The sequence below is a fragment of the Podarcis pityusensis genome (genome assembly GCF_964106645.2).
Source record: "Podarcis pityusensis genome assembly, chromosome: 9".
Lineage (NCBI taxonomy): Eukaryota > Metazoa > Chordata > Lepidosauria > Squamata > Lacertidae > Podarcis > Podarcis pityusensis.
The window spans coordinates 3,737,564-3,765,263 of NC_138034.1; the positions used below are offsets into that span (position 1 = coordinate 3,737,564).

The window sequence follows — 27,700 nt, forward strand, 5'->3', positions numbered from 1 at the left end:
TTATATTTTCACACTGGCCTCTCCTCTCCTGTCTGTTACTATACGATCGACTTAGTTTGGCACAGTCTGGGTTTCACAGAGCTCTGCTGGCAATGGCTCACTAGGCTCCTCTGTTCCATCTGTCTGCAAATAAACAGAAGTCAATCTATGGGGTCTATTTTGAAGAGATAATTCTCTCAGGACCAGTTCTCCTCAGACGGCGGTCAGTGAAGCCAGCCTGAATTTCAAAATTGTTCATGCAGTACTTATAGCTAGCTAAGCTGCTGTGAAAGAACCAGTCATAGGTTTGGAGGACTCCAGGGACAAGGTTATTAGAAGAGAGGGGGCATCATGAGCTGCATGATAATTAGAAGAGTTTGCAAAGTACTAATGGTTTTATGATGGAACAGTGAAAAGGAGGGGAAAGCAGAGGAAATCTTTTAACAGAATATAGACTTCTGCTTCTTCTGCCGGCCAGTGGAAGGTTTACAGTGTTGGAGAAGGAAATAACGTTTGAGTTAAATGAGCAATGAGACCAATCCCGCTTGCAACCCTGGCCTCACTACATTCAAAGTGAGCAAGCCCTCTTTGTGGTAAGATTTCTGGGGATGTTCATAGGATTTGGATGATTTCTGAATCCTGAGCTGAAGTGGGGTACGTGGGAAATAGTTTTGACTTGTCAAAAGCAAAGCTGGTTCTGCATGAGGTAGCAGAAGTCTAAGTGGGGAGCCCTAAAGTGCCTTGGGGCAGCATCTCAGTGACCCAGACTTCCCAAAAATGCTATGCACCTTCTGAAAGTAATGGCTTTAAGCTTACCTCATAAGCCACATGGAATAACACCAAGATGGGAGCCAGTGAACACTAGACTGGCAAGAGAATGGAGGAGGAGTTCTGTTGTGACCAACAGATCAAACTTTTAATTAGAGGGAATGAATTTACTCCCAAAGTGAATCCCTTTTAATTCTTCCCATACCAGTATAAACTATAAAGATGCCTAGCATAAAAGCCTCTGGATTTAATTGTTTTTAGCTCAATGTTTTTTTCCTGGGGACACCAATTTTCAGACCAATTACTCACAAAATACTAGATTGGGGTAGGTAAAAACAGAACCAAACCGTAATGGCTGACATTGTATCAAAACCACAGCAGCCATCCTTCTGAAATTTGGCCAGATTCATGCCCTCAAGAAAGGGTGAAGTTACGGATGTTTCCTTGGGGGGTGGGAATATAAATGTAAAGGTGCTCAACGCAAAATCCTCTGGACTTATTTGCCTGTAGTTCAGTTGGCTTTATCCACTCTGGAAAGGCTGGGATGTCTGCAAATTCCATTCACTTCTTCCCAAATAACAAAATTAAACAAAATCCCAATAGTGAATGAGGGGAATGAAACTGATGCAGATGCACCTTGAGGCAAATCAGCCAGCCTACAAACTGCCTTGGACCAAATGGGTGGCCGGGCTCATGCATCTCAGATGCCTCCAGTCCTGCTCTCTGGTGTTTTCCATACTGTTACTGATTAATTATAACCTTACTTGGAGTGTATATTTCTTACTTTTTACTATGGGTTATTCATAATTAAGGATATTGATGGTAATGTATGTTTGATTTAATAATAATAATAATGCTCCATGTCCCCCTGATGTTCTAGGTGGCAACGAGGGCCAGGGCTTTCTCAGTCAACGTGCCTGAGATGAGGTGGAGCTTGCCTACTTGCTTACTTTCTGAACCTTTAGTATTTCCAAAAACTCTAGGTGGTAGCATATCTCGCTTGGTTATTCACTTGTGAGTGGAACTAAGGTTCCTCCCTGCCTGAAAACACTCATATAATGCCAGTGCAGCTAGTGATTTGATATAGATGATTGGTGAAGCAGGGTGGAGATGGCCCTGAATATTCAGCAGGTAGAGGACGAGTTGCTGCACTGGTATGAGGAAAATGCAAAAGTGAGCTGAAGCCGTGCGCACTGTGAACATGAAGAGTACCGTATTTTTCGCCCTATAAGACGCACTTTTTCCCCTCCAAAAATGAAGGGGAAATGTGTGTGCGTCCTATGGGGCGAATGCAGGCTTTCGCTGAAGCCTGGAGAGCGAGAGGGGTCGGTGCACCGACCCCTCTCGCTCTCCAGGCTTCAGGAAGCTCTGCGCAACCCTCGGGAGACCGGCTCCGATGGCCGCACAGAGCTGCCTCCAGTCCTGGGCTCAGCGCAGCTCTGCGCGGCCATCGGGAGCCGGGAGCGAAGTCCCGCCCGGCTCCCGATGGCCGCACAGAGGTGCCTGCAGTCCCGGGCTCAGTGCACTTCTCCCCATCGCCAGCCCCACAAGCTCGGGGGACAGCAGGGAGGCGGAGCGCGCCTTCCCGCTGTTCCCCGACCTGGTTCTTCCAGGCCCGCACCTGGGGGGGAAATAATTTTTTTTTCTTTATTTCCCCCCCCAAAAAAACTAGGTGCGTCCTATGGGCCGGTGCGTCCTATGGGACGCAAAATACGGTAAATGATACATATGGTACACTACAGTGCCAGACACTTCAATATTCACCAGCCCACCACAGAAGGCACTCAGATATAGATATAGGCCTCTTCAGAGGCCTGGGAATGATACAGACAAACCAGGGATTAAATGCAGATTTTATATACAGATATAAGATACACTTCAATACATTGATCTCCAGAGCAACCGTATTCAACAATGAACATAAGTGCAAGATGAAAATTGATTCTGCTTCCAAGGTGCCATTGAGCCCACCATAATGCTGTTTGTCACCTCACTGTGATGTTGATATGTAGTGCAGCTCCTTCTCATCCTCACAAAAGCCACTTGGGAAGGAACTGGTTGGTGTCCAAAATCACCATCTCTTTGGTACAAAGCCAGGTTGATAATTGGTTGTTTCTGGATTTCCAATGGTGTTTTTTGAGTAACTGAGAGTTCAGAAAGGGGAGTCATTGTCATTTCATCTGAACCCAACCATTGCACCAACATCGTTCAAAGCCAGAAATGTACCTTTTACCTAATAGTTTAAACTCTCTCTCTCTCTCTCACTCACACATACATGAAAAGTTTAGTTTTTTCAGGAAAGTGTACGCACCATGAATACAGATCTGTTCACTAGTAATTCTCTTCATGAAGATTTAATGGATGAATCTAATTCAAATTCCCCTAATGGACATACAGAAGCACAGAATTTTTCATTCCCAACCTGCATACATTAAATTTTCAAACAATGGCAATAGCCCTTGAAACAAAGATGACAGATTTTACATTAAACAAGCTCTTCTCTCACCTCCGCCTTCACTTCCCCCGCTCCTTCTCCCTCCTCCTCCTTCTCCTCCTCCTCTCTCTATCTTTTGTTTATTCAGCGTTTGAACTCCAGGAAACCAATTCCTAACCTGCAATATCTCAATTCCAAAAATGACTAAACTGGGGAAATGATTAAACAGAGAAAGTATTTGCGGGATTGTTTAAAAATTAAGTTTTACCTCAACTGAAAACATCCCATCATAAAATTAAAATAATCAGAGCAACATCCGCCAGAAGTGGATATTGTCAAAAGTAAAATAGTTGTCTCTAAGTGAAGTCTAGTAAGTTCAAAGCCTGGCTGCAAATCTATCCCTTCGACAACACTGTACAAACACATTATTTAGATTACATTCTGCACCTGATTAATGACAGCAGGAGATCAAATGTTAATAGCTTAAGAATCTCCTCTGCTCTCTGCACATAAGGAGTACTTTAAAGTGCACCATAATTTCACAGTAATAAATAAGAGCTCTCACCTAAATTATACAAGCATTGTCCCTTGGTTGCTGCAGAAGTGTCTATTCAATGTGGAGTTTTTATTGCTGGTTTGTTCGGTAGAAGATTCCCATATATGGTCTATGAGACAACCAGAAGGGGAAATGATGTGCGTTGTAGAAACATTTAATTCACATTCCTGCTCTGCTTTCTGTATAGCTTTTGAGCTTATGGCAGCTGTATTCTACAGGCTATATGTTTTGTATTATCAAATACTGCAAAATGCCTACTTGAAATGTCAGGTAAGACTGTGCAGTAGAGCAATGAAACTATATATTACGTTTTATAAAGCATGATTATAGAAATAAGGAAGAGTCATTATGAGCCAGAGGACTAAAGGACAAAATCTGATGAATAATGTTATCTGAAATTAAAATCAGGTGAAACAAAATTTTACATTAGTGATGGTGCAGAATTTTGTGATTACTTCAAGGTCACATTTGCCCACCTTATAATACTCAACTATATTATGAAGTGAGTAGAATTTCTCCCAGAATTTCTTTCATGTCCTGCTTAGAAGGTTCCACAGCTCCTTCATAGGGACGAATGCAGAAGTGTTTTAAATTTAACCTCCTACTCTTGATGAAAGAGAGGCGGGTGGTGCTGTGGGTTAAAACACAGAGCCTAGGGCTTGGCGATCAGAAGGTCGGCAGTTCGAATCCCCGCAATGGGGTGAGCTCCTGTTGCTCGGTCCCTGCTCCTGCCAACCTAGCAGATCGAAAGCACACCAGAAGTGCAAGCAGATAAATAGGTGCCGCTCCGGCAGGGAGGTAAACGGCGTTTCCGTGCGCTGCTCTGGTTTCACCAGAAGCGGCTTAGTCATGCTGGCCACATGACCCGGAAAAACTGTCTGTGGAAAACGTTGGCTCCCTTGGCCAGTAAAGCAAGATGAGCACCACAACCCCAGATTCATTCATGACTGGACCTAATGGTCAGGGGTCCCTTTACCTTTACCTTTACTCTTGATTAAATTATTAGTAAACTAGGTAACTAGGTATAAACTAGGTGACACTTAAGGTTTTTCCATACATTCAGCAAGAAAGCTTCTAAATACTGACTTGACTCTAAATTGAGACAAGGGGATCAGTTTAGCTCTACCTTCAAAAGACGCTGCATTACTTTCCAATTTCTTTTCAGATATATATATATTGATTATTTCCAGGGTAGAGAGAGAGGTTGGAAAATAGCCATAATACCTTTGGGTAAGTCAATAGGCCATCCAATCCTTGGTTTTCCAACAAGCAGGCTAGTCATAGGTTAATTTATGTTACACATTTTTTAATTTGTCAAAATAGAGTCGTGCAATTAGAGCTCCAGGCTCCCCTTCCTTTCCCCATAGTCATCCTGCATAACTCATATGTGTCATGGTTGTTGGTTTTTTTTGAACATGGCCTGAGCAGCAGCTGTTGTGAGACTAGCCTGTAGAACATCCCATCATGCCTGGGCCATACACCTTTAGGGGCAATAAATTAGAGATTCATTATATAGTAAGTCCGAACGCTGCAGATTCCTAAATTCAAAGTGCCAATTTTCAACCAGATACAGCGTCTGTATCAAGTCTCTTGCCAAGCCAAGCAACCTTTTGATCACGTTGAAAAGGAAACCCCCAGAGTTCTGTCATGTGTAGCCTTTGCAATAGAGTCCTCCTGAAACATCCTTCTAGAGTGACTCTGTCAAACAGTGATCTCATCTGGAGTGTGACCTTTCTTTTCAGCACCTCCATGAGTTTCCATGCTTGCAAATGTTTAAATTTCTCACTGTTTCCTCTGTGCAAATGAACATTTTCCCATGTTTTCCTAAGACTTCAGCCTGGAGGCAGCTCTCAAGGAAGCGGAGCAGGGCAACCCTATTGCAACAAAATGGCAGTGACTGGCCTAGTGCTCACTTTGTCGGGGCTGTACCACTTCGGTCTGTTGGAGGGTTCTGTTCTTGACAAAACAATTCCCTAAACAAAGAGAATTGGTTGTCATGACACCACATGATTGACATGGAGATGACGCTGCCCACCTCTCAGACTCTTGGGAACCTGCAATGGCTTCAAAGCCCTTTTGCTCTTTGCAAAAGGCTTTTGGGCAGCCCACACCCTCCCGTGTGGCCTCTGAAGCCTCTCTGAAGTAGTGCCACCCTCCACTTCAATATCAGTCAAACAATGTTTAAAGCAGGGTGGAAGGCTGCTTGAACCACTTTGCAAAACTGATGTTTGAAGCAGCCTTCCCTCCTCCTTTAAACTTTTCTCAATTGTTTAAAGATTGGGAGGAGGTTGCTTCAAACAGTGTTTCTGCAAAGCGCTTAAAGAAAGTCCCTGTACTCCTGTCTGAGCCTGTGGGGATCCTCTTAAGGCACTTTGCAGAAGTGCTATTTGAAGCAAGTACAGCAGCTACTGTTTCTTCTAACCATTGAAAGGAGCAGCCAATGGGTGTAAGTAACAGCTCCTCCTAAGCTGCTCTAGTCATCCAGTAGCCCAGCTGGCAGATAGAAGGAGCAAGAGTGGACCGGAGATGTTTCAGGGTATGACAGTCAGAATTTTAAAAAGTTTCCCATGAGGTAAAAGGTAAAATAAAGGGTATCTACTTGGGACCATAATAAGTCTCTGTCCATTAACAACCCATTTGCTCAGTAAGATGAAATCCTGCTCATGCCGTATGATGAGTAGAAATGGATTGGGATTCCCTGTCTAGCACTGGGCCGTGGTTCTGCAAGGGTGTGGCAGGAGAGGATAGCAAGTGCATCAGGAAGAGTCAAGGAGAATCAGCGAAGCATTTAAATATTTCAGTGTGTTATAGTATAGGATTAGTATATACAAAAAGAATGGGATCTACAACCAGAAACTGAATCCACACCTCTCTTCAAGAGCATTGGCTATTCTTCTAAAATTATCTGCAATATATCGTTCTGAACAGGAATTTTCAACTCTGACAAATATGAAAGATCAGAAAAGAGAAAAGCTTATTTATGTAGATGAGGAGATGAGAGTTTGTTTGTGTCAAATTAGACCTAATATGAGATTATCCGGCAAAAGCAAGCTCAACACACCTCATTGAGTTTTTATTCATACATATGCAAGAGGCTCGTTTATCATTACATTTTGGGAATGATTCATGTTCTTATGTTTTATACTTTCTGGATGTCCCATGATCATATTATAAAGTAGTTGTGTTCTGTGTTATAAATCAAGCACTGCTATGAGTGGTTTCTTCTTGATTTCCAATGCGTTTCTTATCACACACAAAAACTGGTTGTGGCATGAGCAAATTTTTAGAATCATAGAATCATAGAGTTGGAAGAGACCACAAGGGCCATGGAGTCCAACCCCCTGCCAAGCAGGAAACACCATCAGAGCACACCTGACATATGGTTGTCAAGCCTCTGCTTAAAGACCTCCAAAGAAGGAGACTCCACCACACTCCTTGGCAGCAAATTCCACTGTCAAACAGCTCTTACTGTCAGGAAGTTCTTCCTAATGTTTAGGTGGAATCTTCTTTCTTGTAGTTTGGATCCATTGCTCCGTGTCCGCTTCTCTGGAGCAGCAGAAAACAACCTTTCTCCCTCCTCTATGTGACATCCTTTTATATATTTGAACATGGCTATCATATCACCCCTTAACCTCCTCTTCTCCAGGCTAAACATGCCCAGCTCCCTTAGCCGTTCCTCATAAGGCATCGTTTCCAGGCCTTTGACCATTTTGGTTGCCCTCCTCTGGACGTGTTCCAGTTTGTCAGTGTCCTTCTTGAACTGTGGTGCCCAGAACTGGACACAGTACTCCAGGTGAGGTCTGACCAGAGCAGAATACAGTGGCACTATTACTTCCCTTGATCTAGATGCTATACTCCTATTGATGCAGCCCAGAATTGCATTGGCTTTTTTAGCTGCCGCGTCACACTGTTGGCTCATGTCAAGTTTGTGGTCAACCAAGACTCCTAGATCCTTTTCACATGTACTGCTCTCAAGCCAGGTGTCCCCCATCTTGTATTTGTGCCTCTCATTTTTTTTGCCCAAGTGCAATACTTTACATTTCTCCCTGTTAAAATTCATCTTGTTTGTTTTGGCCCAGTTCTCTAATCTGTCAAGGTCGTTTTGAAGTGTGATCCTGTCCTCTGGAGTGTTAGCCACCCCTCCCAGTTTGGTGTCATCTGCAAATTTGATCAGGATGCCCTTGAGTCCATCATCCAAGTCGTTGATAAAGACTTGGAGGTCTTTAAGCAGAGGCTTGACAACCATATGTCAGGAGTGCTCTGATGGTGTTTCCTGCTTGGCAGGGGGTTGGACTCGATGGCCCTTGTCGTCTCTTCCAACTCTATGATTCTATGATTCTATGTTGAATAAGACCGGGCCCAAGACAGAACCCTGTGGCACCCCACTAGTCACTCTTCTCCAGGATGAAGAGGAACCATTGATGAGCACCCTTTGGGTTCAGTCAGTTGGCCAGTTACAAATCCACTGAGTGGTAGCATAGTCAAGACCGCATTTTACCAGCTTCTTTACAAGAATATCATGGGGCACCTTGTCAAATGCCTTGCTGAAATCAAGGTAGGCTACATCCACTGTGTTCCCTTCATCTACCAGGCTTGTAATTCTGTCAAAAAACGAGATCAGGTTAGTCTGACATGACTTATTTTTCAGAAATCCATGCTGACTATTGGTGATCACAGCATTCCTTTCTAGGTGCTCACAGACTGTTTGCTTAATGATCTGCTCCAGAATCTTCCCTGGTATTGATGTCAGACTGACTGGGTGGTAATTATTTGGGTCCTCTCTTTTCCCCTTTTTGAAAATAGGGACAACATTTGCCCTCCTACAGTCTGCCAGGACTTCGCCTGTTCTCCAGGAATTCTCAAAGATGACTGCCAGTGGTTCTGAGATCACATCTGCCAGTTCTTTTAATACTCTTGGATGCAGTTCATCTGGCCCTGGAGACTTGAATACATCTAAACTAGCCAAGTATTCTTGTACTATCTCCTTAGTTATTCTGGGCTGTGTTTCCTTTGCTGAATCATTTGCTCCAAATTCTTCACGTCGGGCATTGTTTTCTTTATCGGAGAAGACTGAGGCAAAGAAGGCATTGAGGAGTTCAGCCCTTTCTGTGTCCCCTGTTTGCATTTCACCATCTTCTCCTCTGAGTGACCCCACTGTTTCTTTGTTCTTCCTTTTGCTACGAACATACCCATAAAAGCCTTTTTTGTTGCTTTTAACCTCTCTAGCAAGCCTGAGTTCATTCTGTGCTTTAGCTTTTCTGACTTTGTGTCTACACATGCTGGCTATTTGTTTGAATTCCTCTTTGGTGGTTTCCCCCCTTTTCCATTTTTTGTACACATCCTTTTTTAATCTTAACTCTGTTAAAAGTTCTTTAGATAGCCACCCTGGCTTCTTTAGGCACCTTCCATGTTTCCGTCTCATTGGTATTGCCTGAAGTTGTGCTTTTACTATCTCCCTCTTAACAAACTCCCAGCCATCATGAACTCCCTTTCCTTTTAGTATTACTGTCCATGGGATCTCACCCAGCACTTCCCTAAGTTTTATGAAGTCGGCTTTCTTAAAGTCAAGAAATTGAGTCCTAGTATGCTTGGCTGCTCCTTTCCGCTGTATAGTAAACTTCAGAAGAGCATGATCACTCGTGCCTAATGATCCTTCCACTTCTACCCCACTAACCAGGTCATCAACATTGGTTAGGACCAGATCTAAAATGGCTGTTCCTCTTGTTGCTTCTCCCACTTTCTGGACAATGAAGTTGTCTGCAAGGCCAGTGAGGAATCTGTTTGACCTTATGCTCTTGGCTGAGTTTGACATCCAACAAATATCCGGGTAATTGAAGTCCCCCATTACTACTATCTCCCTTCCTTTTGCATGCTTGGCCATCTGTTCCAGGAAGGCATCATCTATGTCCTCCGTTTGGCTTGGGGATCTATAGTAAACTCCCACAATGAGGTCACTGTTATTCTTCTCTCCCTTAATTTTGACCCAAATGCTCTCACTTTGGCTTTGAGGTTCTAAATCTTGGATCTCTTCACAGGTATACACATCCCTGACATATAACGCCACTCCTCCTCCTTTCTTGTCTGGTCTGTTTCTCTGAAATAGATTGTATTCCTCCATTATTACATTCCAATCGTGGGACCTATCCCACCAGGTTTCAGTGATGCCTGTTATGTCATATTTAGTTTGCTGTACCAAGAGCTCAAGCTCATCTTGTTTATTTCCCATGCTTTGCGCATTAGTGTACAGACATTGAAGTCCATTAATCATTCCCCCGTGTCTCTTATTTAAGGATTTTTTCCTCCCACCACTAGGTCTGCGTGCTGTTTGCTCCATTTGGTCTATGACATTTGGATGATCAACTTCATCAATTGATAGACTCCTACCTTCAGGAGCACTGTCTCCCTCCCCCACATTAGTCAGTTTAAAGCCCTCCTGATGAGGTTTCTGAGATTTTTGGCAAAAACATTCCCCCCAACCGTTGTGAGGTGCAGCCCATCGCTTGCCAGAAGTCCATCTTCAAGAAACTGCAGTCCGTGAGAACGTGTCGTTGGGGGTGGCTACAGCGGTCCTCCATCATAAAAAGCGTGAAGACAGGACAAATAACTCCCCCCCCCAAAAAACCTAGGTCTCCCCCAACAAACGTTTGAGACTAGCTCCCCTAAATCTAAAAGATGGATCAAACTGCGTGCGCCGCTAGGAGCGCACCGCTGCCCTGCAAGCTCTGATAAGCTCCTCCCACAGCTAATCACCTGCCTCAACAGAATCCCTGCCCCATCTGACCTTTGCACAGGGAGAGCAGCTAATCAGCCACAAAGAAACACACACACAGTAAAACCCTTTATTCTGAAAGTGTGGCCCAGAGAAAAAAGTTTGAGAACCATTGCACTAGGACATATATATATATATATATATATATATATATATATGTCCTAGTGCAATATATATCGTAACATCCTATATAGGTAAAGGGGCCCCTGACCATTAGGTCCAGTCGTGGCCAACTCTGGGGTTGCGGCGCTCATCTCGCTTTACTGGCCGAGGGAGCTGGTGCACAGCTTCCGGATCATGTGGCCAGCATGACTAAGCCGCTTCTGGTGAACCAGAGCAGCACACGGAAATGCCATTTACCTTCCCGCTGGAGCGGTTCCTATTTATCTACTTGCACTTTGACTTGCTTTCAAACTGCTAGGTTGGCAGGAGCAGGGGCCGAGCAACGGGAGCTCACCCCATTGCGGGGATTCGAACCGCCGACCTTCTGATCGGCAAGTCCTAGGCTCTGTGATTTAACCCACAGCGCCACCCGCATCCCTTAACATCCTATATATATGATGTTTAAATGCAGCATAAGAACATCATTTTAAACATATCAGGATATCTGTGTTTAGAACCTGACTTTTCGTCTGGGATTCCCCTCCTCCTCTAACATACTTTCTACTCACCACAAAATGTATTGCTGCAGGTCCTGCATTCCCTGTTTTAAAGGCTCCTGCATCTTACGCACAAGAGAGACCTAGACACCTTCTGGCTGCTTCGGAGCATAGCATCATCAAATCTGCAGTCCGATCAGCTTTACTTCCAAGCTGTTGTGTACATAGTCAGCGTTACTGAAAGAGAGTCTCTTTTTCATCTTCTAGAAGTTGCTGCGAATTCTTTGGAGCTGCCGGTTACACACATTAGTGTGGAACTAGAGGAATTAGGAATCAAGGTTCTGGTTTTATGAATCGGAGTTAGAACAAACTTTAGTAACTGCCTGATCTCTCACATTCTGACTGTTTCTTAGAAATCATTTTGGGAGTGGGAAGGGGGCCTTCTGAATATCGAGGGGGGCCGGCGCACAGTGCATGGTGCAGAGCACTCCTTTAGACAATGCAACAACATGCACAATATACCTAACATCACATGTGTGCAATGCACAACACGCACGTGATGTCACACACACATGATATGCGCCGGGGGCAACCTGGCACGTCTGGTAAAGTAAAACACTGATAGGATTAAACAGGCTAATTTCTCACAAAAATGGAGAAGAATTGTGTCTATACATGTTGCCTCATATCACAGGTCCTAGAAGTGCTAGGAAGTTGCTTTTTTAAAATGACAGCTAGGAATCTGGGGGTGGCGGTTCACCCTGGGTGTACCAAAGGCAGCCTTAGCGGACGCTATGACATCCACGGGTGCTGGTTTGGCATCCCCTGCCTTATCTTGTATACTCCTGTGCAGTCACTTCAATCCTCAGGAGAGACCGTCTTCAGAGTGCTGGGGGCTCCCAGGGTTAGTGTAGCAGCACATGCCATTTGGAAAGCACTTCCTGTTAACATCAGGAAGTTACCTATAGTTTTGGCATTTAGGTGCCTTCATAGGCTTTGAAGATGCTGAAACTCAGGACGCAAGGGAGAAATGTGCTAAGAGGAAGGCACGCTTGGCAAATCCATACCGCAATCAACTCCTGCTCGGAAACCAATGTCCCCACTGTGGAAGGATGGTGTGGATCCAGACCTGGCCTCCACAGTCACTTATGGACTCATTGTTAAAAGACAATCTTACTCAGCTACGAGTGATCACCAAAGAAGAAGAAAGCCTGCTTAAAACTCATCTGTTGACCCAGGCTTTTCCTGGGGGTAATCCAGCTTGTTGATATAATAACCCAATTGAGCAATCTATGCTGTTTTTTCTCTTTGTTTTATGAATGCAATTTTATTGTTGATTTTATCTTGTTTACCACCATGAACTTTGTTCTTGAATATAGAAATATTTGCACGTAAATAAAATATGCTGAGGAAGCAAGTGCCTAATTCATGTCATAATTGCATTTAGCATGTTTACTGTGTTGAGTGGTTGGCACCTGCGCTTGGCTCACAAAACAGTTCCTGGGGATATGCTGATGTCGCCTCATGCAGGTTGAATTACATATTAGTGTTAAGGCAAATCCTCACTCCCAGTACTTCTAGTAACCTAACCCAGAGATAGCAACTGATAATGACTTTATTTTACTTAATAGGGAAAACCGGCTCATAGCATGTTGCTAAGATTTGAGTGACTGTTGCCAGATGACTTTGACAGAGAATGAGGGAAGTCAGAGCTGTGGCAATAGAGACAGGAAAACTCTAAACCTACACACAGCCTGAACTTTTGGTAAAAGCTGGGAAACCATTGGTCATAACTGTCTAGGGTGGTATCACTTTAATGTTTGTCATTTCTTTAGTAATACCCATATACTTATTGCATTGGAAGTTAGAATGGGGAAGCAGCTCAGTTTTAAACCACGAGTGACCATCCTAGTCTTTTTCTGTCTCTGTGGCTGAGTGGCTAGGTCACACCTGCATAATCCAGTAAGGTAAAGGTAAAGGGACCCCTGACCGTTAGGTCCAGCCGCGGACAACTCTGGGGTTGTGCGCTCATCTCGCTATATCGGCTGAGGGAGCCAGTGTTTGTCCGCAGACAGCTTCTATGTCATGTGGCCAGCATGACTAAGCCACTTCTGGTGAAACCAGAGCAGTGCATAGAAACGGCATTTACCTTCCCGCCGGAGCGGTACCTATTTATCTACTTGCACTTTGACGTGCTTTCGAACTGCTAGGTGGGCAGGAGCAGGGACCGAGCAACAGGAGCTCACCCCGTCGCGGGGATTCAAACCGCCGACCTTCTGATTGGCAAGCCCTAAGCTCTGTGGTTTAGACCACAGCACCACCCGTGTCCCCTGCATAATCCAGTAGTAACGTATAAAAAGGGGGGGTAGTTGTACTACTTCCATCCTAGCAATAACCCCAGCAGGGGAAGATCAGCCTGGCCCCAACTAGATTTGAATCCTTGCACAACTCACTACTTCTGGTGCTGCCGATAGGATGCCCGTCCTCTACGTATTCCCTCCTGTAGCTTTGTCTTTTTAGGACAGCCTGAGGACAGGAGCCGCATCTCTGCCACAGGAGACACTTTAGAAATTATTATAATTATTATTGCTCAACAACTCTGGGCAACTTTTCCCATCCCACTCTTTTTTCAAAGCTATTTTTGTCTTTGTATCAGAAAGGCACCTGGCCAATTGAGTTGCCAATAAATATTGCTGCAAACGTTTCTGAGATCATGGTATTTCCAACAAGTGGCTCTTGTTCATGTTTGTTAATAGTCTTACTTTAAATGTTGTGAGGATCCTATGCCCTTTTAAAATGTGTTTTTGGGGGTGAGGGTTATTGGGTTGTTGCTTTTATTTTGATTATGTATTTTGTGGTTTTATATTTTGATTTTATTCTGTGAACTGCCCTGAGACCTCCAGGTACAGGGTGGTATATAAATTCAATTATTATTAACAACAACAACAACAACACATCTCAGGTGTTTATAGTAAGCCAGAAACTTTCCTAAACAATTGTTGCTGCACTTTACCTAAGGATAACTGAAATCTTAAAAAATGCCAGAAAAATATGATCTGGAAGCCAAGTGAAAATATCCTTATCACAGATCATTAATTTGCCATGTCATCAAAATGTGGCATCATCTAAAGTGATATTTCTAATTTGTATGGTCATACATTTATTAATCATTCATCTGGTTAGTATTCCTTTCCTTGAGCAGCTTTAATCAGGGCAATGATCTGTTTGACAGCTAGACAGGCAGTTAGACAAGGAAAGACCCTTTAACAAGATGTACCTTCTATGAACCAATTAATCTTTCTGTAAATTTGTGTATTCTAACAGATGGATGAAACTCAAAGCAAGCATTTGACCAAAGGCATAAATCAGCTTTTGACATTGTTTTCTTTCAAGCAGTAGCCAGAGGCATTAATATCATTTTTTACAAGTCATCCAAAACAATGATAAACTCAGAACTGTGATTGTACTAAGTGATATTTAAATTAAGAATATTACCCATGCACATGTATTATCCCAAAAGTATTATCCTTTATTTAAAAGGTGATGGGTTTAAGAGCCATTAAAAACTGATGAAGCCTTACCACTGTGTACAAGTAGCCGCATGGCAGCTGGTGCTATTATGGAATGTCCTCAAACATTACCAGTTTGCTTGGTGGGTGGAGGGAGACTATCAGCAAGTTCATAGTCCTGCTTATACATACATACATACACACACACAGAGAGAGGGGGGGGGTTTCCAAATTAATTGGTTGCCTTTTGCACAAGCAAAGTTATTAACATCACAGTTTGTGATTTCTGTGTGACTTTTATACATAAAAAAAAACTTCTACAATAAATTTAGCACAGGTTTTTTGTTGTTTTTTTTACCCCAGCCAGCTGAATAAATGTTCTACAAAGCTCTTGGGATTTTGTGTGCTTAGATGTGAACTAAACCAAAAGCCGGTTATTTTGTTGTCAACAGCACAGTAAAAAGATAAAGTCAGATTTTGTTTTGGACAGGAGAGAGAGAGAGAAATGATCACACGTCCTCCTTGGTCGTTCAAGCTGTGTATGGCCTTATCTGCCTATGTTTTTTTCAGAATAACTGAGGATTTTAACTACTTGGCTACAAATGAAGGAGTAATACAACATGCCACAAACCATGCACTCCCCCCACTTCTGGACAATCAGAGCTGCTTTCAGCCCACAGTTAAGCTCCACAGCAAGTACCTGAAAGTGGGATCACCTGCGGGAACCCACATGGTCCAAGAGCCTATGCAAATATCTTGATCTCATAAGTAGAGGAAGGCTTGGCTGTTACATAAGTTTTGAAATCACCCAAACTGCCTGCATCTTATGAGCAACTGATGGGGCAGCTCATAAAGAACACTGATGAAACTAGTGCCTGTTTGTAGATATCACCTTCCTAGAGCATCAACAGGTTTCATCAACAGAACATAGTGTCCAAATCAAGTGAAGTAATAGTGCCGCTCTATTCTGCTTTTGTCAGACCACACCTGGAATCCTGTGTCCAGTTCTGGGCGCCACAATTTAAGAAGGATGTTGATAAGCTGGAACGTGTGCAGAGGAGGGCAACCAAGATGATCAAAGATCTGGAAACCTTATGAGAAGCACTTGAAGGAGCTGGGTATGTTTAGCCTGAAAATGTGGAGACTGAGAGGAGATATGATAGCCATCTCCAAATATCTTAAGGGCTATCACATGAAGGAGGGAGCATGCTTGTTTTCTCCTGCTCTGGAGAGTAGGACTTGAACCAATGGCTTCAAGTTACGAGAAAGGAGATGCCGATTAAACATATGGGTTTATACTAAACATAGCGGGTGGCGCAGTGGTCTAAACCACTGAGCCTCTTGGGCTTGTCAATCAGAAGGTTGGCGGTTCAAATCCCCGCAGTGGGGTGAGCTCCTGTTGCTCAGTCCCAGCTCCTGCCAACCTAGCAGTTCGAAAGCACGTTGAAGTGCAAGTAGATAAATAGGTACCGCTTTGGCGGGAAGGTAAATGGCGTTTCCATGCACAGCTCTGGTTTCGGTGTTCCGTTGAGCCAGAAGCAGCTTAGTCATGCTGGCCACATGACCCAGAAAAACTGTCTGCGGACAAACGCCGGCTTCCTTGGCCTGTAAAGCAAGATGAGCGTCACAACCCCAGAGTTGTCTGCAACTGGACTTAACTGTCAGGGGTCCTTTACCTTTTTTTTTAACCTGGAAAAGAGGGGAGTGAGAGGAGATATGATAGCTATCTTCAGATATCTTAAGGGCTGTCACGTGGAAGATGGAGCAAGCTTTTCTTCTGATTTGGGGGGTAGGACTCGAACCAATGGCTTCAAGTTATGAGAAAGGAGATTCCGACTAAACATACAGAAAAACTTTCTGACAGTAAGAGCTGTTCAGCAGTGAAAAAGACTCCCTTGGAAGGTGCTGGACTCTCCTTCCTTGGAGGTTTTTAAACAGAAGTTGGACGGCCATCTGTCATGGATGCTTTAGCTGAGATTCCTGCATTGCAGGGGGTTGGACTAGACAATCCTTCAGGGGTCCCTTCCAACTCTATGATTCTGTGATCGGGGCATTGCATCCCCGTTAGCCTCTTGAGGCAAAACAGGAATGTGCCACTACCCCACGCTGCCCCACTCCCTGGCCGTCGTTCGCTGTGTTGTGCAGCAGCGCCTGCAAAGCGCCATCAGCATCGCTTGAGTCAGTGGCCTCAACTAGTCTCACTGTCCATCTCTCCACTGAAAGGTGAATAATGGCAGAGGTCAGATCTATTTGTCCTATTATTTTCTGCTCACTTGAATGTGATTTGATTACATATTTTGTGTGTGTGTGTGTACTGCGTGTGTGTATTAGAGTTGATAAAGAGAAATGCAAAACCTAATCTCAAATGTCTTTTTTGTCCAATGTTAATCGAAATAAGATAAAAACATGGCAAAAAAGAATGAAAAGAGAGGTATAAAAATAAGAAGAAAAGAGATAGAAAAGAGAAGAGCTTTCATGAGGAAATGGAAAAGATAAAGTTCAGAGATTATAGAACTTCCAATTCTTCCTCTGTCCGCCGTATAAAAACAATAATCACTTTGTCCACTCCAATATAACTCAACAAAACCACTTTCTCTAAACAAACTATCTTCAATCCTCAAATCCAAATGTCATTATTTCATTTTCTTTTTCACACAAAAAGTCTATGAGAAGTTTCCAATCTTTAACAACGACTTTTCTCTGAATAAACAGGTCAGTTCTGCCATCTCAGCTAAGTCTGTTAATTTTAACAACTGTTCTTCCATTGCTGGTGATGATGAGTCTTTCCGGCTTTGTGCATATAAAAGTCTTGCCGTCGTAATCATATATTGAAGCAAAGTTCCTTAGGTTTTTTTGTAACTGTATGTCTGTAAGTTCCAGCAGGAAGAGTTCTGGTTTCAATTGAAGGTTAACTTTCAAAATACTCCGTTTCAGTGTATGTATTTGTATCCAATATTTTTGGGCTTTTTTACACGTCCACCAAACACACTAAAAACATCCCTTCATGTTCTTTACATTTCCAACAGGTATACAGAATAGTTTTGTACATTCTAAATAATTTCTCAGGAGTTAAGTACCAGTGGTACATCATTTAATTTAAAAATTCATTTAAGTCATAACACAGCTTATATTTTAACCCTTTAGTTCACATATGTTCCCACTGTATATTATATCCAAAATTTCTCACCTATTTAACCATACATTCTTTAACTTGTTCTTCTTGCATTTCCAATTTCAACAATAATTTATACATTTTTTGTAATAACATGTTCATCATCTGTATATATCTGCATTTCAAAATTTGTCTTTTTTGTTCTAGACCAAACGTCTTTTTATCCCACTTAACTCTATCAGCTGGTTATAGATGTGCAAACCATTGGAGACTGTAGCCTTCTCTTGTTAGTTATTCCCTTGTTTGAATTTTACACTCCCCTTTACTCCACTCTAATAATTATTGGTAGGTTAACCATTTCTCTTTACCTGTCGCCTCTTTTCTATGAAACACTTTTTTGCGTTGAAATCCATAGGGGTATCTTTGTATATAACCTAGGTGTATTTCTATTCCAGACTCCCAATATAGTATGTCTAACAAAATGATTTTTAAACTCCACATTAACTTTGATCTTGTCATACCACAGATATCCATGCCATCCAAACCTTAAATTGTGACCTTCTAAATCCAAAATTCTCTTATTTCTCAAGGTCACCCACTCCTTCATCCAAGCTAGGCAGCCAGGCTGCAAAGTACAATTTCAAATCAGGCAGTCCCAGTCCTCCCCTCTCCTTTTCATTTTGCAGTATTTTCATTTTAAGTTAACCCGTGATTTTTTTACCTTGCCATACAAACTTAGATAAATGTTTTGCCATTCTTTAAACGGTAAGTCATTATTCACAATAGGTATTGTTTGAAATAAAAACATCATTTTAGGCAAAACATTTTTAGCACTGAAATTCTACCGCACAATGACAGTTTTAACTTCTCCCATCTTAATATATCTTTTTAAACTTCAGCCCATGTTTTAACATAATTAGTCTGAAACAATGTGCAGTTCATATTTATCATAGTAATACCCAGATATTTAACTTTTTCCATTTGAAACCCTGTTTTCTCCATCAAAACCTTCTGGTCTTATGCTGTCATATTCTTTGTTAGTATTTTCATTTTTTGACGGTTAATCTTAAAACCTGCTAAACGTACCAAACTCTAAAATTTTACTTTGTCCATAAAAGTTCCTACTCCCTGCAATAGGATTTCTAAAGTTAACATCAAATCATCAGCAAATTCTCTTAGTTTGTACATTTCTTTTTAAATCTTTATTGCACATCGAGGTCTCCAAGACACACCCACCCCAATAACACACACTTCACACAGAATTTTTGTTTAAGGTTTTTGGCATAATCTTGGCCACAACTTTATTAACATACATGGATGTGAGTGGTTGCTTAGGCATTGGTTAGGACTATCTGTCCCCCCGCCTGGGGACAGAACTGACTTCGGGATTCCAGCGAACGTCAGTGAGGGAAACAGTGTTGGGGAGAACTGGAGCTGCACCACAGGCCCTCAGCTTCTCCCCGCATGCTCCCAGGGGCTTACGTGGCCCGAACCCAATTCCAGGGGTTTGGACGAAAGGATGGCAAGCCCCTGAATTCCTTTAACAGAATTCCCTTGCAACACCAGCATTGGAGGGGTAGGCACTTACCCCTCCACCAACCAATTTTTTAACCAATGCCTAATGCCTAACCACAAACCTTAAGGGACATAGGTGGCGCTGTGGGTTAAACCACAGAGCCTAGGACTTGCTGATCAGAAGGTTGGTGGTTCGAATCCCCGCGACGGGGTGAGCTCCCGTTGCTCGGTCCCTGCTCCTGCCAACCTAGCAGTTCAAAAGCACATCAAAGTGCAAGTAGATAAATAGGTCCCACTCCGGCGGGAAGGTAAACGGCATTTCCGTGTGCTGCTCTGGTTCGCCAGAAGCAGCTTAGTCCTGCTGGCCACATGACCTGGAAGCTGTACGCCGGCTCCCTCGGCCAGTAAAGCGAGATGAGCGCCGCAACCCAGGAGTCGGCCACGACTGGACCTACGACTGGACTGGACTGGTCAGGGGTCCCTTTTTAACCACAAACCTTACAAGTTGTGACGATTTGCTACGCAGTAGGCAAAAACCAAATGGCACCAGCCAATCAGCCAAATGGACAAAATTCCTACCAGGCCCCTGCCCCAACGGCAGACGACCTCATGACAGGCATAGCAGGGTCAACGCACAAGACCCAAATTAAGGGAGGGAGGGAGGGTGATCCGGTGCACGCAGCGAAAGAGAAAGCAAATTGGCAACATGAAAATTACCCCAGCAGCTCAGGCTACCAATCTCTGCCAGAGCCATACCATCCCAAACTGCCTGGCAACAAAGGGATGTCTTGGCTGGCCCCAACCGCAACACGTGCTTTCTTTTAATGAGAACACGCTTTCCCATAATTCTCTCATCCTATCTCTAAACAGCACTTCTAGGATTGGAATGAAAAATACTGGGCATAGTGGACATCCTTGCCTTGTCCCCTTTGATAAAATATATAGAGGCCCTGGGCTTGAGTTTTGGGTTTTTCTTTTTAAAATCAAACCTGACTATCTTACATAAGTCTGATTTCAAATCAGACAGTATAATGTTGAGATACATGTACATGCCTCGTTATTTAAATATGAAGCTTTACTTTGCATTTGTTTGTTTATTTGTTTATATTGCACTCTGTAGCATCAGGGTGGCTTAATGACAGATGAACTAATAAAATAAAATAAGAAGCTAAAAACAGACAAAATGAAAACAGGCAAAATTATGGGGCAAGTGCAATATTTTCAGAAGGCTGAAGATTTAAAATCTATTTTCAGTTTGGAAATATGTAATTTAGTTCAGCAGCTGTGAATTATCATAGTAATAAAGTCACAGCCGTTCTTTTTTGTTAAACTGAATGAAGTTGTCTTGTTTTAAAATAAGGATCAAACCTTTACTATACTAAGTTCAAAACACATTCTCCATCATAAACATCAATTTACATCAAGAAATGACAAGTGGCTGATTCATGTTGTAATTACTGACTTTTTAAACTTGTACATCAGCAAGATTTTGACATTATTAGTTTATTTTTATTCTTAATTACAATTATTTGTTGCTTTCCACGAGAAAATACCTCAAAGTGGCCTGAAAATCCAAAAAACAGCTTGACAATAACTTTAAAAGCATGCATATAGAAAAAATACCATGGAATGCCTAAATCATAGAGTTTGTAGAACAACAGTATTACAAATCTGTTCAATCACATACAATATTCTGAGATAAACCTTTAGTTTTATAAATTAGTGCCATTTTTTTTTTACATATAGCCTGTGTTCCTCCTTATGTGATTTAATCGGAAATGTAAGTAACAATACAAAGTGAAATTTCCAAACAAAATTGCATCCAGGCCTTTGCAGAAATAGTCATGTTGGATATTTTATAATACTGTGTTTACAAATTACACCGGTTTCATCCACGTCACTTATGAAGCTCTGCCTGAGCAGAGGGGAAGAGTCTTTCTGGCTCCGATATGTTCCAGAGTTACTTGGCAGAATCTTGGTTTCATCTATCACCTGTGACTCCCTGTCCCAAGCACAATTCTTGGTCAACTCCTGCCTCCACTATGATGCTGCTGACGATTCTATCCTGCCCATCCAACTCAGTTCACAGAGATCAGACGTTTTCTCCGTCACGCACGTGCACCCACTGCTAAAATGTTCGCCAAAAAACCTGAGCAGTTTCAGCTCCAGCATCAGTTAGGGGCCCAATGAATCCACTGGAGATAAACTCATGCCAAATAGCCATGTTCCTCCCTGCAACCCTGCTTGTTCTTCATTGTACTTGTGGGGGGGGGGGATGCTGGAAAAATGAAGCACACTGATTATCTGACTGGTATACAAAACCCTGCAACCAATGAGCAACATCAAAACTCAGAATTTGTTAAAATTAGCAGCCCAAAATAGCTTTGAGCCGGGGGGGGCTGAAGGGGGCTGTGGCCCCGGGCGCATTTTTCTAAGAGGGTGCAACCAGGCACCCACACAACAGGCTCCCTCATTGGAGCCTGGCTTTGGCGCATGAGGGAACTGCAGAGACAGGCAGCTTCCTTGTGCCCAATGCTACCATCCACAACTCCATTCCTGCGATGCGCACACCCCGGGTGTGCTTTTTAGGGTGAGCTGCGATGGGCTCCCCACCCTCCTTGCCCCTTCCCTCTTGGGGGCGTGCTCTGCACACCTGCCCCAGGTAGCATGAGCTTATGCACCGCCACTACTTTGACAATCACTTTCTCTCTATGGGCCTTTTAACCGTCTCTCCTAAATGGCATTTCATTTCCTGTCTTTCAGATTTTATCAGTTCTGTTCACTTTCTGTATTGCTTCAACTCTGGCTGTCCATCTCCATCTCCTCCTGAATTCCTTTTGGTGGTGAGGTACCACCAGAAAACTGACACAGCTGGGAGAGGGTCCTTCCTCCTGGAAATCCGCAGAGGAATGTTCTTTTGTGGACCAACAATTGCTATTCCAATTCCAGCCCTCATCTCAGGTCTGTCTACATGCTTAGCAGTCAACGACCTTGCAGAGAAAAAGAATGACTGCCATGCTTAATAAGCCTAGAAGCAAAAGTTAAACAATAAAACTGGACACACAATAAGGTAAAGGTAAAGGGCCCCCTGACCATTAGGTCCAGTCGTGACCGACTCTGGGGTTGCAGCGCTCATCTCGCTTTACTGGCCGAGGGAGCCGGCGTACAGCTTCCAGGTCATGTGGCCAGCATGACTAAGCCGCTTCTGGCGAACCAGAGCAGCGCATTTACCATCCTGCCGGAGCAGTACCTATTTATCTACTTGCACTTTGACGTGCTTTCGAACTGCTAGGTTGGCAGGACACACAATACTGAACAGCAACTAGCACTGCTATTGTATGAAAATGAAAACGGGACACATTCTTAAAGCACACACACACACACAAATTCTAGGCCATTTTCTACATAGTAGATTCCCATCATTTGATGTGCTGGTTGGAACTAATGGCAGAAGCATCTTCATTGGGCAACCTAGCTTAAATTATATAGTTGGCAACAGACCTGAGCATGTTCCTTTGCAAAGATTACAGTATGGGCAGAATTTTGTAGGAGAGAAGCAAATGCAAATTCATATTTTTGAGTTCAAATCAGCTAATTATGTTTTCAAAGCTTTCAGAAACTGTGCCAGTTCTGCAGAATCCATTTTGAGATAGGACAGCCAGAAGAGTACTACATAAATGGTCACACTGTAGCTTTTTATAATGGCACGGACCCTTAATGGATCATCCATCCATTTCCTGCTAATCACAGTGCAACTATTGTATACTGAATCAGAATTTTTCACATGGCAAGAGCAGCATGAAAAGTCTGAAGCACACTGTATATGGATGGCAATTAACAAACTGCTAAGGCTCATATGTATTTTATTTAAAACATTTCTATCCCAGCCAGCCATATTGTTTCATTTTCCCTCCTCCTTATTTTTCCCTTGCCTCCTTCAACAGACATGTAGCGCTCATTGGAGTGCTTCAGATTTATTGGCCCCATTAAATTTTCTTCTAAAGAGCCCCCCCTCCTCCTCCAAAACTTGGGGTGTCCTGCTGATACCTCCCTCGTTTTTCTCAATAGCCTCATTTTGGCTGCACAGACAGCATGCATCAGCACATGAGTTCACTATTAGTATATGCACTTAAATAATGGACGTGTGCAGTGTAGATACCAACTTGAACCTTAAACACTACAAATCTTAAACACCACAGCCATTTTCTTCTGCTGCTTCTTTTATAATGCCAGGGCAGAAATGTACTAAGAGTTATGAATATGATGCTGGGTGGTGCTGGGAAATCTGTTTGTTTTGAGAATTACTTTCCAACGCTTTGCCAAGCATTGTATGTTTTGTGAGCTGTCTAAATAGACATGTTTTTGTAACTTAAATTGTGCTTCCCCAAAGATGAATTAACTAACTAGCTGTAAGGCCAGAGTCATCTCAACATGGAAGCAAAATAATGATCTGCTCCATTTCAGTTAACGAGCAAAGTCTTGGTGGTAACCCTTTCATTTTACTGAGGCTTTGCTTCAGCTCTGAAAATGGGAGTCTTTACCACTGTAAACAATTTCAAAGCATAAATACAGAATACGACCTGCAAAATGCAGATTCAGCACATGAATTATATGGCAATAAATCTTTTCTTCTTTTCTATTTGATTTCTTTGCCATTCAACATCCCCTGCTGGCAAAGGCAAACTTAGATGGCATAGCTGTGGTTTTCTACTGATCAGACTAATAGCTTCATTTTCTTCTGTCTTACTGTGATGATGGACATGTACATCTACAGTCTTTGATATTTCAGTATCAAGAAATTTATCAATATGGGTACCAAAGGAGAGTTGGTTGTTTAAAACCACACCATTCGTGTAATAAACTATTAGATGAATAACATTAATCTGACAACAATTCTCAAAGATGTATCGATGCAGCCAGTGGAGTATTTTCTTTTTAATCTAGTGAAGAGGTTGTGTGGTTAATCTGGAGGTGTTCAAGACCCCTGAGCATCAAATGGCTGAAACACAAGAATTAAGATGAACATGAATGCAAAAGCTTGCTAGTCTAACATGTAAAGTTACAGCCAGTGATATTTTTCCCAGAAAATGAGGTGCAGGAACTCACCATGAACACCTCCCTTGTTCTCTTATAATGGCAATGGCACCCACCCGAGAGGCGCCGGAACTCAGTTCTGACAAGTTCTTGCTGAAAGAAAAAGCCCTGGTTATAACCTAAGGAAAAAGTGATGGAGATGGATTGAGGATGAAATCTGTAAATTTAAATTTAAACCTCCTGTCCCACATGTGTGGGAGAAATATTAATGTAAACAGGCCGTGTTATTGGAAGCTAGGAATCAGGCAATTATTTTATTCCTGTTTATTTATGATATGCTGACCTTTCCCCTCTTTGTCTCTGTTGCTAAGAATGAACCATATGTTTTAGTAAAAAAAAATGTTTACTTCCATTTCAGTGTGGGCAGCTAGTGCATCAAAATAATACGCAGGTGAAAAATACGTCTTAGTTGCAAAACACAAAATTAGTTTCCAAAATAGAGTCTGGGCTCTCAGCAGAGCCCATGCATATTCATCTGCTCACAGTGCTGGGCTTAAAAGAAAGAGAGAGCATTCAGGCAGGAAGTAAGCACATAAGATTATCTCCTTTGTTAGAAATTCTCACCAAAGCATTTAGGAAGTGATCTCATGTTGATTTGGGAACTCTATATGAGTGTCAGCCCCTCATAAGCCTGCATGGAAATCATGCATTTGTGATTTTGATTGCAAAACCAACAAAAGAAGGGTCTCCATTCCCTTCCTCCAGTGATGTAACTAACCAATCATACTGGGAGATAAGTTTTCATAACCTGACTTGATAGCATGGGTTGGTACCAGATACCAGTAAGTATCATGGAACCTAGTTGGATCCTACTTAAATTATTTGGTTTTGGAAACTTGGTATGGGAACCATTTCCTGATGTCATACAGACCTTGTCCATTATCTTATTGGTCCCAGACAGCTAGGCAAAGTTTCTGCTGGGCTGCTCCATCTCTGTGTGAGAATGGAATTCTACTTCCCAAGACAACTCCTTGGTAGAATAAGGGCTGTGTGCAGGTCCTATCTACTGCAAGCCAACTATTGGGCTACAGTATGCATCCCTTGTTGTAGGAGCCCTGCACACAAACAGGTGTTGCATATACAGTTCCACCACTAAAAAACTCATTCAACTAGCTGGCGTGGGACATGCTTAACCTATTTTGGGGAAACAATAAAAGACCTGCCAGGTTAGGGCATCATTGGTGTGCCAGGGAGGGGCAGCACCATCTGTCTACCTCCACCTCCCTTCAAGATGAAAGCAGACTGCCAAGTCAGTCAGGTCTAGGTATCTGGGAAATTTCTGGAAAGCTTCCTAGACGTTGTGTAATATTGAGGAAGTCTCCCAGTGGCCAGGTTTTCCCAGTTATTGCAAGATTTGAGGCTGATGAGCTTCTTCCCACTTTGTTTGGCTTCACTGGCAGGCAACATGCTGCTCAGCCCACCCACAGCACCACAGGCTTTATCTGGTTGCTGTCTTTGTTTTTTTAAATCTCATGTACGGTGTGGAAACACTACCCCAGCTCCTGTACCTCCCCACAGATAAAGTTACCATGCGCTGAGACCACACAGCTATATAGGCCAGTCCTCTCTATTCTAACTGGACCCCAAAGTTCCAGGCGTAGGACTGTCCCAGCTGCAGTACCCCAAATCCCTTTTAACAAGAGATGCCAGAGATTGAGCTTTGGACCTTCTATGTGCAAAAATATGAGTTCTGCCGTTGATTAAAGGGCTTCCCCATAAATTTTACAAACAAGATATGCAGGCAAATCTGTTTTCATACATTGAAGGCACAGGGTTATCTTTAACATAACACTGGTGAACATTCTGTCAGCAAAAGGATTTCTCCTTGTGCAACAGAACATTTCCCTCCTCTCCTTCCTTGAGCAGATTTGGGGACAGTATGGGGCACACATGGGGGAAGGAGAGGGGGGTTCCACCTGCGCAAGTAGTTAGTTGAATACCAGCCATAGTGCTCATAAATGGAGCTGAAATTAACGTTTGTGAATCTAGCAAGAAATGTTATCTGGCCCTTTGTCACCTATTGATGGAAATCACTGCTAAGTGACAAGTGTAACCCATTTTGCTAATGTTGGTTCACACTCTGCTCTTTTTCTCAAGCCAATAGAGAGACTGAAAGGGAGAAAGACAGAGAGAAAAGCAAATGGGTTGGCTTGGGGGCTATCAACATTTCCCTTGAATGTTTCCATTAAGTATCTTAAAACATTGCCTCATCTTTGACAAACACAAGAATATATCCAGAAATCTCACTTCATTTTTTCCTACATGGAGATCAAATACCTCTCAAAATCCCACGGAGATGACAGAGCTCATGTTTATACTCTGTGTCAGGCCTCTGATCCAGACAATACAAAGGAAGACTTATATACGTTTTACTTCATCTGGTATTCCACTCTCGACACAACTTAGCTTACACCCATTGTTAGATCCAAGAACACAGGCATCCAATGATTTTTAAAAGCCCAACTCTACAAGGACAAAAATGAATAACGCTTCTCTTCACTAGGAGGCATGCTAACTTTAGCCTCTCTTAAGACAATACCAGGATTCCATGCCAAAAATAAAGCCAAAGCCAATTAAGAATCCAGAGCTTTAAATGTGGTAAGTCTTCACCCATTTCAACCAAGATGTAGAATTCAAACCTGAGTTGGTAACTCCTTAGGATTTTGGGTTCTGGCAAGTCATTGAAACCAAATAGTTTTGAGTCAACAGTTTATTTCAACACTTCTCACGACACTTTCCACCCCTAGAAAATGCATGTACAAGACAAACAAAACCAACTGACCAGCTGGAAACACCCGTTTTAAAATCCAATCAGTGTCAAACTGAGTGAAGTTGAAGTGGGGTAGGAAACCCACAGGGGCTGAAAAGGCTGCATTCTACAGGGAGCTAAAAGCAGAAGATAGGAATGGAAACTATACTTTTACTATCTCCTATTTAAGGAAAATTCCAATTTGTAAATATCTGGGAAGCAGTTTATATGAAATGCTTTGAATGGTTTAAGTATTGGAACGGGGGGGAAACTACTTATATATCCGAGTGGCATGTTAAGCTGGAATCCAGATTGGTTTCATAAAGAAATGTTCTCGTCCTCTGGGTCAATTATGGTGCAATCACAAAAACTGTTAGTCTAAAATCTTAAAAACTGATTCAGTCCTCAGAAGAAGAAAGATCCTTTTGACCATCTGGTGTACTAACAAAAGCACAAGAGCCCCGTCTGGTTTGAAGAAGACCTGAAACACCTTGCGATGTAGCAATGAATATGGATTATTCTAAATGACATGGCAATGTGTTGCTCACAATGGTAAAATGAGGGATCTCTCCCGCTCTGCTTCTAACAAACGAAAGGACAAAATGAGAAACAATCA

At 42.6% G+C, this 27,700-nt stretch overlaps 1 long non-coding RNA gene across 2 annotated transcripts; it reads right to left on the reverse strand.

Annotated features, from left to right (window-relative positions):
• Nucleotides 1–2,588: 2,588 nt before the first annotated feature.
• On the reverse strand, nucleotides 2,589–15,811 carry LOC308485698. Of its 2 annotated transcripts, XR_013990685.1 has the most exons (4): nucleotides 15,602–15,811; nucleotides 14,687–14,792; nucleotides 3,747–3,846; nucleotides 2,589–2,891 (listed from the first exon to the last, which is right to left on the reverse strand). It is a non-coding gene; the product is annotated as an uncharacterized lncRNA (long non-coding RNA). The 2 variants fall into 2 exon arrangements; XR_013990686.1 differs by lacking the exons at nucleotides 14,687–14,792; nucleotides 15,602–15,811 and adding an exon at nucleotides 11,178–11,544.
• Nucleotides 15,812–27,700: the final 11,889 nt, after the last annotated feature.